Below are 11,138 nucleotides of genomic sequence, written 5' to 3'. Positions count from 1 at the left end.
GGGGCTCGAACTCACGGACCGCGAGATCGTGACCTGGCTGAAGTCGGACGCTTAACCGACTGCGCCACCCAGGCGCCCCCCTTTTTTTTTTTCAACGTGCCCTGTGTCTTTTAAAGATCAGTAGATGTTTTGAAAGGAAAAGCAGTGTAATGACTTGCCTCAGTTTTGTTTCTTTTCTCCCTAAGATCTTGGCCTCTCATGTTCTGGCTACCTTGGTAGCACTCCAGTGCCTTTAAACAGGTTTTAGATATATTTATCTAGCTTTTCTAGTGGTGTTCAGTGGAAAGTTGGTCTGATACAAACTAGCCCCTCATAACCAGACTGGGAATCCTTCTCTAAGCCTGTACTATCAGCTCCTGGTCAGGGCCAGACATCCATTGTCATCCTAAGATTTGAAGAGATTTCTTTCTGTATCATTGTCCCAGAAAGTTGTTTTCTTTTCTTTGGCTATGCAAAGGGAATGTTTGAATCTGGGGTTATCCCCTGGATATTTCCCATATCCATTCCAGTTAAAATATACTGTCACTATGTCACAGTTTTTATTCTGGAGTGTTTATAAGAGGTTGTGCATGCCCTACCCCCAGAGAGCCCATTAACCTCATTAATTCTGTTATTGGTGTTTGAATAAAAAAGTGCCTTTGCTACCTCTGGGCGGGGGGGGGGGGGGCGGCGTGGAAACAATCTAATGATTACTGCCTTCAGTTCTCTGCTAGGTTGAGTTTGTGTCTTCTAGCTCCTTGAATTTTAGCTAAATTACCATGAGAAATAAATGTGAGAATTCTGTATATAAGAAGGATCGGGAGCTTCTGTATTCATGGCCATGATTTTTCCAGTCCCTTCAAAAGTAGAAACAATTTACAATAAATGCTTTTAAGAGTCTAGAATAAATTTAGGCTAAGGAATGCAAGTTTAATATTATTAAACCTAATTGAAAACCAGAAAACAAAATAAAACAAAACAAAAACTCCTTTGTACTGACTTCTGCCAGAATGGAAAAGAGATTCATTTTGAAGGCTTCCCAAGAGGACTGAAGATATAAAGCTCTTGATGTTTTGTTTTTTCTCAACAGTTCACAAGAGCAGTGATCCCCAGATTTTCTCAACAATGTATCCCATTTCCTGAAACACTTAACCACTGATCTCCTTTTTACAAGAAGAAAATTTTGGTGGACAGTTACCCAGCAAGGAAAGGACGTTTGGCTATTAAGATAGGTAAGTCATTTGTTTAGAGGACGGGGAGGGAAGTAGCTCATGGAGAAAGTACTAAAGAGCATTTTATTTAATGTGAGTGGGATTTTAGAAATGGATAGTATGCATTTCACTATCAAGTTAAAAGATCCTTGGGGCGCCTGGGTGGCTCAGTTGGTTGAGCGTCCGACTTAGGCTCAGGTCACAATCTCGTGGTCTGTGGGTTCGAGCCCCGCATCGGGCTCTGGGCTGATGGCTCGGAGCCTGGAGCCTGCTTCCGATTCTGTGTCTCCCTCTCTCTCTGCCCCTCCCCCGTTCATGCTCTGTCTCACTCTGTCTCAAAAATAAATAAAAACTTTAAAAAAAAAAAAGATCCTTGTCGCTGATGACCTTCTAATCCTAGATTTAATACTCAGCTCTTCTACTTACCAGATGTGTAAACTTGGACATGTCACTTAAATTCTCTTAGCCTCCTTTCTTTCATCTCACATGAAAAGCTTTGCCAATGGGAGGATGTAATATAAAAATGTAATCATCACTGTATTGTTTTGTTGCTGTTATAAAATTCTATGGAATAGTTAGTGGCCTTGTGTCTCGTGGTACATCTGGACCGTAGAGCTTGATACTGTGAATTTGGAGACTCCATCTTGAGTGAGAGGAGTGGGAGACCTTCCCCACGTGCCTCCCCTGTAAGAACAACATTATACCATTCTCTTGTCTACAGGTATATGCTACTTCTTAGAAGTTGGTGCAAAGGATGAAACTTAAAGATAAGATCAAAAGAAAGAAAATAACTATCTGAGTTGTTATGACAATCATTAGTATTATGTGGATACATTATTTCCTTTACCCCACATACCAAATCTTGTAATATGGAGGCTATCTATACCATGACATTTTTCCTTAAGGGACAGAATTCTTTGGGGCACCTGGGTGGCTTGGTCAGTTAAGCATCCAACTCTTGATTTGGGCTTAGGTCATGATCTCACGATCTGTGAGTTTGAGCCCTCTGTCAGGCTCTGTGCTGACAGTGTAGAACCTGCTTGGGATTTTCTCACTCCCTCTCTCTCTGCCTGTCTGTCTCTCTCTCAAAATAAATAAACATCTAAAAAATGTATATGGGGCCCCTGGGTGGCTCAGTTGGTTAAGCATCCGACTCTTGGTTTTGGCTCAGGTCATGATCTCACAGGTTTGTGAGTTTGAGCCCCACGTTGGGCTCTGTACTGACAGTGCAGAGCCTGTTTGGGATTCTTTCTCTCCCACTCTCTTTGCCCCTCCCCACTCATGGTGTCTATGTCTCTCTCTCAAAAAAAAAAAAAAAAAAAAACAACTTAAAATATATATAAAGACATAGAATTCCTTAGTGAGTCATTTAAAAGAAGCTATAAATCATTCTGATTTATCATAATTTGAAACATATTATTGAATGGTAGGAATTTTAAGTTTTTAATTTTTTCTGATGTTTCATAGTACACATGTACAGTTTCTGTAATTACAAAGTGATTAATTAAAAATAAATAATGGATTTGAAAAAAACTTTGTCAAGCACCTGTTCTGAACTAGATACTGTTTTAGATGCTTGTTCCTATAAGTGAAGAAAACATGAAGATCCCTGCCCTCGTGGAGCTTATGTTCTAGCATAGAGGGAAACAGATAATAAATACTGCATGTAATAGAAAAATAAATTACCAGGCTATTAGAAGCCAATAAGAATATGGAAAAAAGAAAAAGAACTGCTGAATAAGGGGAATTGGGAGTGCTGGGTGGCACAGGAGTACAAATTGCAGTGTTTAAGTGGCAGAGCCAGGGTCAGCTTCATTGAGGAAAGACAGGAAGTAGGAGTTCACCCTGGGTGTGTTCTAGGCAGAGGAAGCAGCCGATGCAAAGACCCTAAGGAGTGAACATGGTGAGATATTTCAAGCACAGCCTCCTCACAGGAGGAATGCTCCGGTGAGCTGGAGCAGGGAGGAGGGACAACAGTGGGAGGTAGGTTCAGAGAGGCAGTGTTGGCTCCAGAGAAAATAAGGTCATTTCCTTGATTTAAATACATAAGAAAAATTACCTTCTGGCCTTGTTTTCTTCTGGCCTACTTGGTTTATTCTGTGTTTGTTTCCCCTGCATTTAACACACACACACACACACACACACTCTCACTCTAACTAACTAACTAACTAACTAACTAAATAACCCCCCCCCCCACCATATTCGTTTCTTAGAGCTGCTGTAACAAGTACCACAAACCAAGTGGCTTGCAATAGCAGAAATTTATTTTCTCACAGTTCTGCAGCCTAGAAGTCTAAAATCAAGGGAGGGCCATGCTCCTTCTGAGACATAGAGGGGAGAATCCTTCTTTGCCTCTTCACGGCTTCTGGTGGTAGCCATCAATCCTTGTCTTTCCTAGGTTTGCTTGTGTCATGTCAGTCCCTGTCTCTGTCTTCACATGTCATTCTCGTGTGCTTGTGTCTTTATGTGGCCATCTTTCTTTTTCTTAGAAGGACAGCAGACATACTAGATTAAGGACCCTACTCCAGTATGATCTCCCCTAGTACACTTACAATGACCCTATTTCCAAATAAGGTCACATTCTGAGGTACTGAGGGTTAGGACTTCAGTATACATTTTGGAGGCACAGTTTAACCCATAACAGTAATAAAGAATAGGTGTTATTATTCCTGTCTCACTGGTGGAGAAATAGGCTCAGAAAGCTTAAGTGACTTGCCTAAAGTCAGCATCAGTAAGCAGAAGAGCCAGATTATTGCAATTCAACATGCACCGCTGTGGCAGTGATGTGAGGATGGAGGTGACAAGGATTTGTTCCGGCCGAGGACAGGAATCGCACACATACAACATTGCATTCCCCATCCATACTGCTTAACCTCAAGACAGCTCAAAATTGGTGCTCTATCTCAGCATTCCTATCAGAGAGAAAATAGATGCCCCCTCTATAACCTACTTCCCATTTGCGTTTCATTCCATAGCATGACCAACATAGAAAACAGATGCTATTTCTCTCCTTTTGGAATTTTTCCAGGAAAGTAATACTGTAATTTCTGTGGTATATAGAACATTTTGTGACAGCATCACATGGGTTTTTCTCACACAACATAGGAAAATATAACATGGCTCTCTGAGTCAGTTGGCATATTGCAATAGAATCAGGGGATTTTGAAAGCATTGAATGTAATTTGCTTTCTCGTTATATTTAAAAATTCTTACTTAATATGAAGCTTGTCTAGCCATTTGTGAATCTGAAATCAGCACTAGAGCCTTATTTTCAGGCTTAGTCTTAAGGGTTACACCTGAGTAAAGGGAAGGTTACACGAAAACAGAACTGCACACTTTTCTGTGAGTCACAGTGAAGAGTGACATCCCTGGGTCAGGCTAAATGTGGATGAAGCCACCAAAGGCAGTATTCCCAGAGGAATGTCTAGATCTTGGTCTAGAAAAAAAAATATCCCAAAGCTAAGTGTTAAAGTCTGCATGGTGAGACAAACTGTGGTTGGAGAAAAAGTCATAAGGTCAAAACCAGAAAAATTGGAGGTATGTCAAGAAGTAAGTAGAATGTGAGACAAATGGAATGGTTCAGAAAGTTGGTTGGGTGAGGACTCGGGAGGCCTACTTGTCTGTGGCCCTGACTGCATGGTGTGGGGTGAGAGGGGGGAGATGTTGGGTAAGACTGGGCAGTCCCCTACCTGCTTTTAAATATAGTTGTTAGCAAACATAAGACATTCTTAAATATGGAGAACAAACAGAGAGTTACTGGAAGGGTTGTGGGAGGGGGGATGGGCTAAATGGGTAAAGGACATTAAGGAATCTACTCCTGAAATCATTGTTGCACTATATGGTAATTAACTTGAATGTAAATTAAAAAAATTTAAAAAATGAATATAGTTGTTAGCCATTTTTTGATGTTACATAGTCTTGTAGTTTCTTTTCAAAGCCCCTTCTTTTAACTTCTCAATATGTTTTTATTCCTCCTAAGTTCGTGGGCTTCTCTTTTCACTTAACAGCTGACTGCTTTGGATCTGTGTGTTGAAGCGTATATTCTTCTTAGTATCAAACAAGAAGGGAAAAACTGCCTCCCTTCCAAAGATGCTTCTATTCTGTTAAAATTAATTTTCTTTGACTCTGAAAGAGTGTGGCAAGAGCAAGGTCTTCATATTTTTCTACTGAATTAAAATGGCCCATAGTCTTTGTCTCATGTCCCCGAATGCAGCTAGGCCACCTGGGTCTAGTGTGGGCGGCTGGCTGAGAGGCTGGTAAACAGGTGCACCCCATGGACGTTTGATTATCTAGCCCTGTGATGATCAGTTGCTGCTCTTGCTGTCGCTGCTGCTGCTCATTGTCAAGGGCCAAGCAAGTCAGGGGTCATTGATTTGAATTACTTCCCTGTGACAGACATTCTGGGAATATACTAGGCTTTTCGTAGGAAAGGCCAAAAGGTGACAAGTATTAGAACTTAGAGACCTACTTAATCCCTCTTATCACTGTGGAATGGGAATAAAGTCCTCCCTATTCCCCAGCAGCGGTAGATTGTTGAGCAATGCGAAATACTGAAGCCCTCAATTATAAAACATTTATTTTTTTTAATTCAGGTGAAATTCATATAACATAAAGTGAACAATTTAGTGGCAGTTAGTACATTCAGAACATTTTTATCACCCACCAAATGAAAACACTGTACCCCTGAAGCGCTTACTCCCCATTTCTCCTTCCCCTCAACCGCTGACAACCGCCCATCTGCTGTTGCTAGGGATTTACCTATTGTAGCGATTTAATATAAATGGAATCATATAATATGTGACTTTTTGTGTCTGGTAAAACATTTGTTTGTAAATGAAGGTCATCGTTTTTTTTTTGTTTTTTTTTTTTTTTTCCAATTTCCTCCTGTTATAACACTGGGAGAGCTGGGATGCTGCAGGAGTGTTAACATCTCTCTAATTATGCCCTCAAAGAAAAACCTTCAGGAATACCTGCTTCACTTCTGCTGCGGGTGGGTTTCTCTTCATGAGACAACTAGCAGTTTAGAATTAAGTTACTTAATTTGCAAGGATAGGAAGAATTCGACTGTACTTCAGGATAGAGGTCAGCCCCCTTTGGCATCCTTTCCCACCACCTCCAATTTCTGTCATTGTCTAGTGGTCTCAACACCAATTTATCCCATCATCCAAATGAACCTGTAATTGATACTTTGGCATCAGGATAGCTAGAGATTATATTGCTAGCTAAGCAACAAAGCATAGTCTCCCCCACCCCAGGGAGTTGAATGGTACCAGCTGTTGAAGATGAAAATTTGAGAAATACTTTACACTCTCATCTTTTGAGGAGGCTGATCATCCTGCCTCCTCCCTTCTCTCCCCTGTGAAATAGAGGCTGCTCAGGGAGGGCTGTGCGATGCAGACAGCAGAGGCTTGAAATGAGATTCCTCTCTCTCTCTGCCATATGTAACCCAAGATGCATTGTGCAGATGAAACTGGCAGAGAAATAGGGAGCTGGGTGGCAGACAGAGTTCTGAGGGCACCAAAATTCTAGTTAAATCCTTTTGCAGAAGCAAGGAAGCCTGCTGATCTAATGATGCAGAACCCAAGAATTAAATTGGCATAGAGCTAGTGCTTTCAGAAAACGCAACCTCTGTAAGTCTCTGTTCTGTAGACCCCCTGGGAGTGGGATGAGAGTTAAATACAGGACAAATTATGACTTGCTGCCCTCAGATGGTGATTATCATGTATGGTATTGTGTGCCAAGTATGACTGAAACATCAACTCTCTGCTCCAAAACATCTCTTCCAGGGACCTGAGAATAGCACCTTTGTAGTAACTAATCGATTGACAGTGTTCAGCACAGTGACAGGGATGGGGTGGGGCATTTTTGTCATTTCCTTCCCTTCTCTCCCTTTCTCCCCCCTTCTTTCATCTCTTCCTATCTCCCTCCCTCCATTAACATGTTTGGAACTTGTTATGTGCCAGACACTGTGCCAAGACCTAAGGATATGAACTAAGACCCTGCCCTCCCTCCCGTTACCTCCTCTCTGCATTATGTTCTCTTGCAGTTGCTGAGAATTATAAGTAGTTGTATGCTGGTCTGCCTCCTGGAGAAGGAAGTAGCTTCTAAAGGCCGGAGTCTTTGCCTTTGAATCTAACATTGCCCTAGCAGAAGTTTATGGAATTGAATCCAGATATGTAAGCAGATAACCGTATAAAATGCGATTAGTGATATTTGAGAGAGTTCTGCACAGAGTGCTGGAAACCACAAAGGGCAGAGTAAACAACTGCCACAGGGAGCCGCAGGGCCTCCCAGACTTGTCATTTGAGCTGCCTTGAAAGATGAGCAGGTGTTTGCCAGACAAACAGGGGCGGGGGCACACAATCTCCAGAGGTCACATCTACGTGAATGTGTTTCTTGGGAGGAGCCCTGTGATCCTCTAAATCCCACCCTTTCTTTCTTTAAGGAACAGTCAGAAAATAAGTGATTCACCACTCTCTTTGGATCAAGCCTACGGATAGTGCAGGCATCTCTTCCAGAAAGTGAGAAGCCTTATTTCTTCTAGGGGCTAAAGGCCCCTCCCCCACCAAAAAATTCTGTTGAATTCCTTACCTCTAAAACGCCACATGTTTTACTCTTCCTTTTCCATTTTGAAATAAATGTTTAAGAAAATTCTTTTTCTAAATCGGTTTGAGTGGAGCCAAGATTTCACTTCGATAATCCTTTCACCATTTCAACAAATGTATGCCAAGTGCCTCCACTGCTCTAGAGTTGAGGCTTACAAAGAACAAACAGTGAGACAGTATCTGCTTCCAAGGAGACTAAAGCTGACACGAAACAGGAAGCTAAAGTAGCACAGACATGGTCCCCCTTTCCCATTTACTGTTAAAGCCTAGTCTTCACACACATAGAGTTGGCATTGAAACTTTTTCAACAGATGACTCCAGTTCTGAACAGAAGTTTAGAGGTCCAAGGAACAATAAAAAGGCTATATCCTTACCACTAGGAATATTTACCAGGAAAAGCAAAAAACATCTGTAGTCTAAACTTTACCAGGTACATATTTTAGGGAGTCTCAGAAAGTCTATTCCATGCAGAAAAATACCCCAAAGTTTTATATTAAGTGTTTGGTTGTATTTTGTGTATGTATGTATGTATGTATTTATTTTTAATTTTGTATTTAAGAGAGAGAGCATGAACAGGAGAGAGGGGCAGAGGGAGAGAGAGAATCTTAAGCAGGCTCCATGCTCAGCTCCATCCCACAACCCTGGGATCATGACCTGAATCAAAGTCAAGAGTTGGACACTTAACCACCTGAGCCACTCAGGCACCCCCCTACCACCCCACAAATTTGTAATTCTGATTCTTGCACAGACAAGGATGTGGCTTACCAAGGCTTGTCTTTCCCCAGTGAGGAACAACTTAGTTCTTGGGTCAGGTAGTGCCTGTCATAGGTAGGGTTGCTTACTCTGATGCCACCACTGCACAATGCCCTTCTTCTCTTCCCTCTCTTCTCATCATCACCAGCCTACCTGCCCTTAAAAGACAAATTCAAGGGGCGCCTGGGTGGCCCAGTTGGTTAGGCATCTGACTTTGGCTCAGGTCATGATCTCGCAGTTCACAAGTTTGAGCCGTGTGTCAGGCTCTGTGCCTTCAGAGTCTATGTCTCTCCCTCTCTCTGCCCCTCCCCTGCTCATACTCTCTCTCTCGTTCTCTCTCAAAAATAAACAAACATTAAAAACAGTTTTAAAAAAGACAAATTCAAATGCCAGCTCTTCATAATTCATTCTCTGACACCCCCAACTTCCTGGAAATGATTCATTTTTTTTCTCCAAACTTCACAGCCCATCTTGCCCATATATATATATATATATATACACACACACACACACACACATATGTATATGTATATATACATACATATATACATATATGTGTATATATACATACACACACACACACACACACACACACAGAACCTAATGTTTTCTACCTGGTTTACAGTTTTTGGTAAATATGTCATATCTCATATTAAATGATGATTTCCTTGGAGTCAGTAATATTTTCTTCTATATCTTTATGTCTCACCTCCTCTTCCCTCATCCCGATACCTATCACAATGTAAAGCTAAAATGGACACTCAATAATAATTCACTGAAACAGCATCAGTGGATGGAATTTCAGTCTAGATAAATGAATATCTGCATCTCTTCTGGGTGCCATTATCCATAGCATAAATCCTTAAAGCATTTTTTCCCAAAGTAGGCTCCATGAATAGTACTGTTAAACAGTCCTTAAAATGTCTACGGTTAAGTACTTTTGGAAAATTCTAGTTTAAACAAAGTTAAACAGAATTCTTCACTGTAGGACTTCTCAAATTGTAGGCACTGAGAGGGAGATAAAGTGAATAATGTTTCCCCCATTTATTTGATCACAGAAACCTTGATAATTTTTCTCAAGATGTGTATTAGTTTCCTGTTGCTATTGAAACAAATTACCATGAAGTTAGTGGCTGAAAACAATGCACGTTTATTATTTTACAGTTCTGGAGGTCAGAGGTCTAAAATGAGGCCATTGGGCAGTGTTCCTTTTGGATGCTCAAGGGGAGAATCCCTTTCCTTGCCTTTTCTAGCTTCTGAGACTGCTGCCTTCCTTAGCCTGTAGTTCCTTCCTGCACCTTCAAGGCCAACAATGTAGTGTAGGGGTGGAAAAATGTTCCCTTTCAGGTTCTCTGCCTGGTTTAATAGTGAAATGGACATAAGATAACAGGAGAACAACAAATTTAATTTCATATGTACAGGAGCCCCCTAAAAATATGAGACTCGAAGTGTCCAAAGCAGGAATCTTCTATACCTCTTAGGCAAACAATAAATTTGTGAAGAATTGACAAAACAAAGAGGTTTGGGGTTGGGGTACTATTTTAGTGAAAAAGTAACAAAGATTGTTTATTTATCCTCTTGGCCCTGACTTGCCTCTCTGCTAATAAGGATGCCTTCTACCCTCTTGGCACAGGTTGGGTATCTTTCACATAAGAGACTTATTTCCTGCCTTCAGGGAGAGCACAGGAGAGTCAAGAGTGTCCTTCTTGCACTGCCTATTTCCCAAGAAACTCTAATTCAAAATAATCAGTATGCCAAAATGGCATATTTTGAGGTGGCATATTCTGCTCCCTTCATTAGAATCCTCCAGTCTTTCTCTGGCCTCTGCTTCTGTCATCACATCTCTTCCTGTGACTCCTGACACTCTTGCCTCTCTTGCAAAGGTGGTTGTGATTGCATTGGGCCGGTCTGGAAAATCCAGGATAGTCTTCCCATCTCAACATCCTTGGCTAACTCACATCTGCAAAGTCCCTTTGCTAAGAAAGGTAATGGATTGACAGGTTCTAGGGACTAGAAAGGGTCCGTCTCTGGGGGGCTATTACTCTCCTACCTAAGGACATGCATTCTGTAGCAGCACTAAATATTTAGGGGAATAAGCCCTTAATTCCTCAATGGAGATCTGGGTGAAATACCACAACCACCACTTAACAATATTATCTCTAAGGGAAAAATGCATTTTGAGTTGTGATACAAAAAAATTCACATCTGTTCCACAACCATAGATAAAGTATGAACTCTTTACTGTTGAGAACTGAGAGCAAACTGAGGGTTGATGGGGGGTGGGAGGGAGGAGAGGGTGGGTGATGGGTATTGAGGAGGGCACCTTTTGGGATGAGCACTGGGTGTTGTATGGAAACCAATTTGACAATAAATTTCATATATAAAAAAAATAAAAAAATAAAAAAATAAAGTATGAACTCTTTGTATAGTAACCACAGCAGTTCTATAATAAAGACCTCTAATAGTCTTCCTGCACAGGAGTCTGCTTAAACAAATGTCAAAAATGAAATATGAGGTTAATAATGTTGTGAAGACTTATGAAGAGATTGACCATGAGGAAGAGTAATGAAATGAGAGATGAAGATAAACC

The 11,138-nt window shown here is 41.2% G+C and overlaps 1 protein-coding gene across 1 annotated transcript in view; it reads left to right on the top strand.

The window, feature by feature from the left end:
- CRACD (capping protein inhibiting regulator of actin dynamics) overlaps positions 1–11,138 on the top strand; it is a 282,732-nt gene that overhangs the window by 138,239 nt on the left and 133,355 nt on the right. The window contains exon 4 of the mRNA XM_040491488.1: positions 1,070–1,211. The gene's annotated coding sequence lies outside the window, so the exon portion shown is untranslated. The remainder of the gene's footprint in view (positions 1–1,069; positions 1,212–11,138) is intronic.

This window comes from Herpailurus yagouaroundi, unplaced genomic scaffold (assembly GCF_014898765.1).
Source record: "Herpailurus yagouaroundi ecotype Mexico unplaced genomic scaffold, PumYag 28, whole genome shotgun sequence".
Classification (NCBI taxonomy): domain Eukaryota; kingdom Metazoa; phylum Chordata; class Mammalia; order Carnivora; family Felidae; genus Herpailurus; species Herpailurus yagouaroundi.
This window is presented reverse-complemented; position numbering and strand designations above follow the sequence as displayed.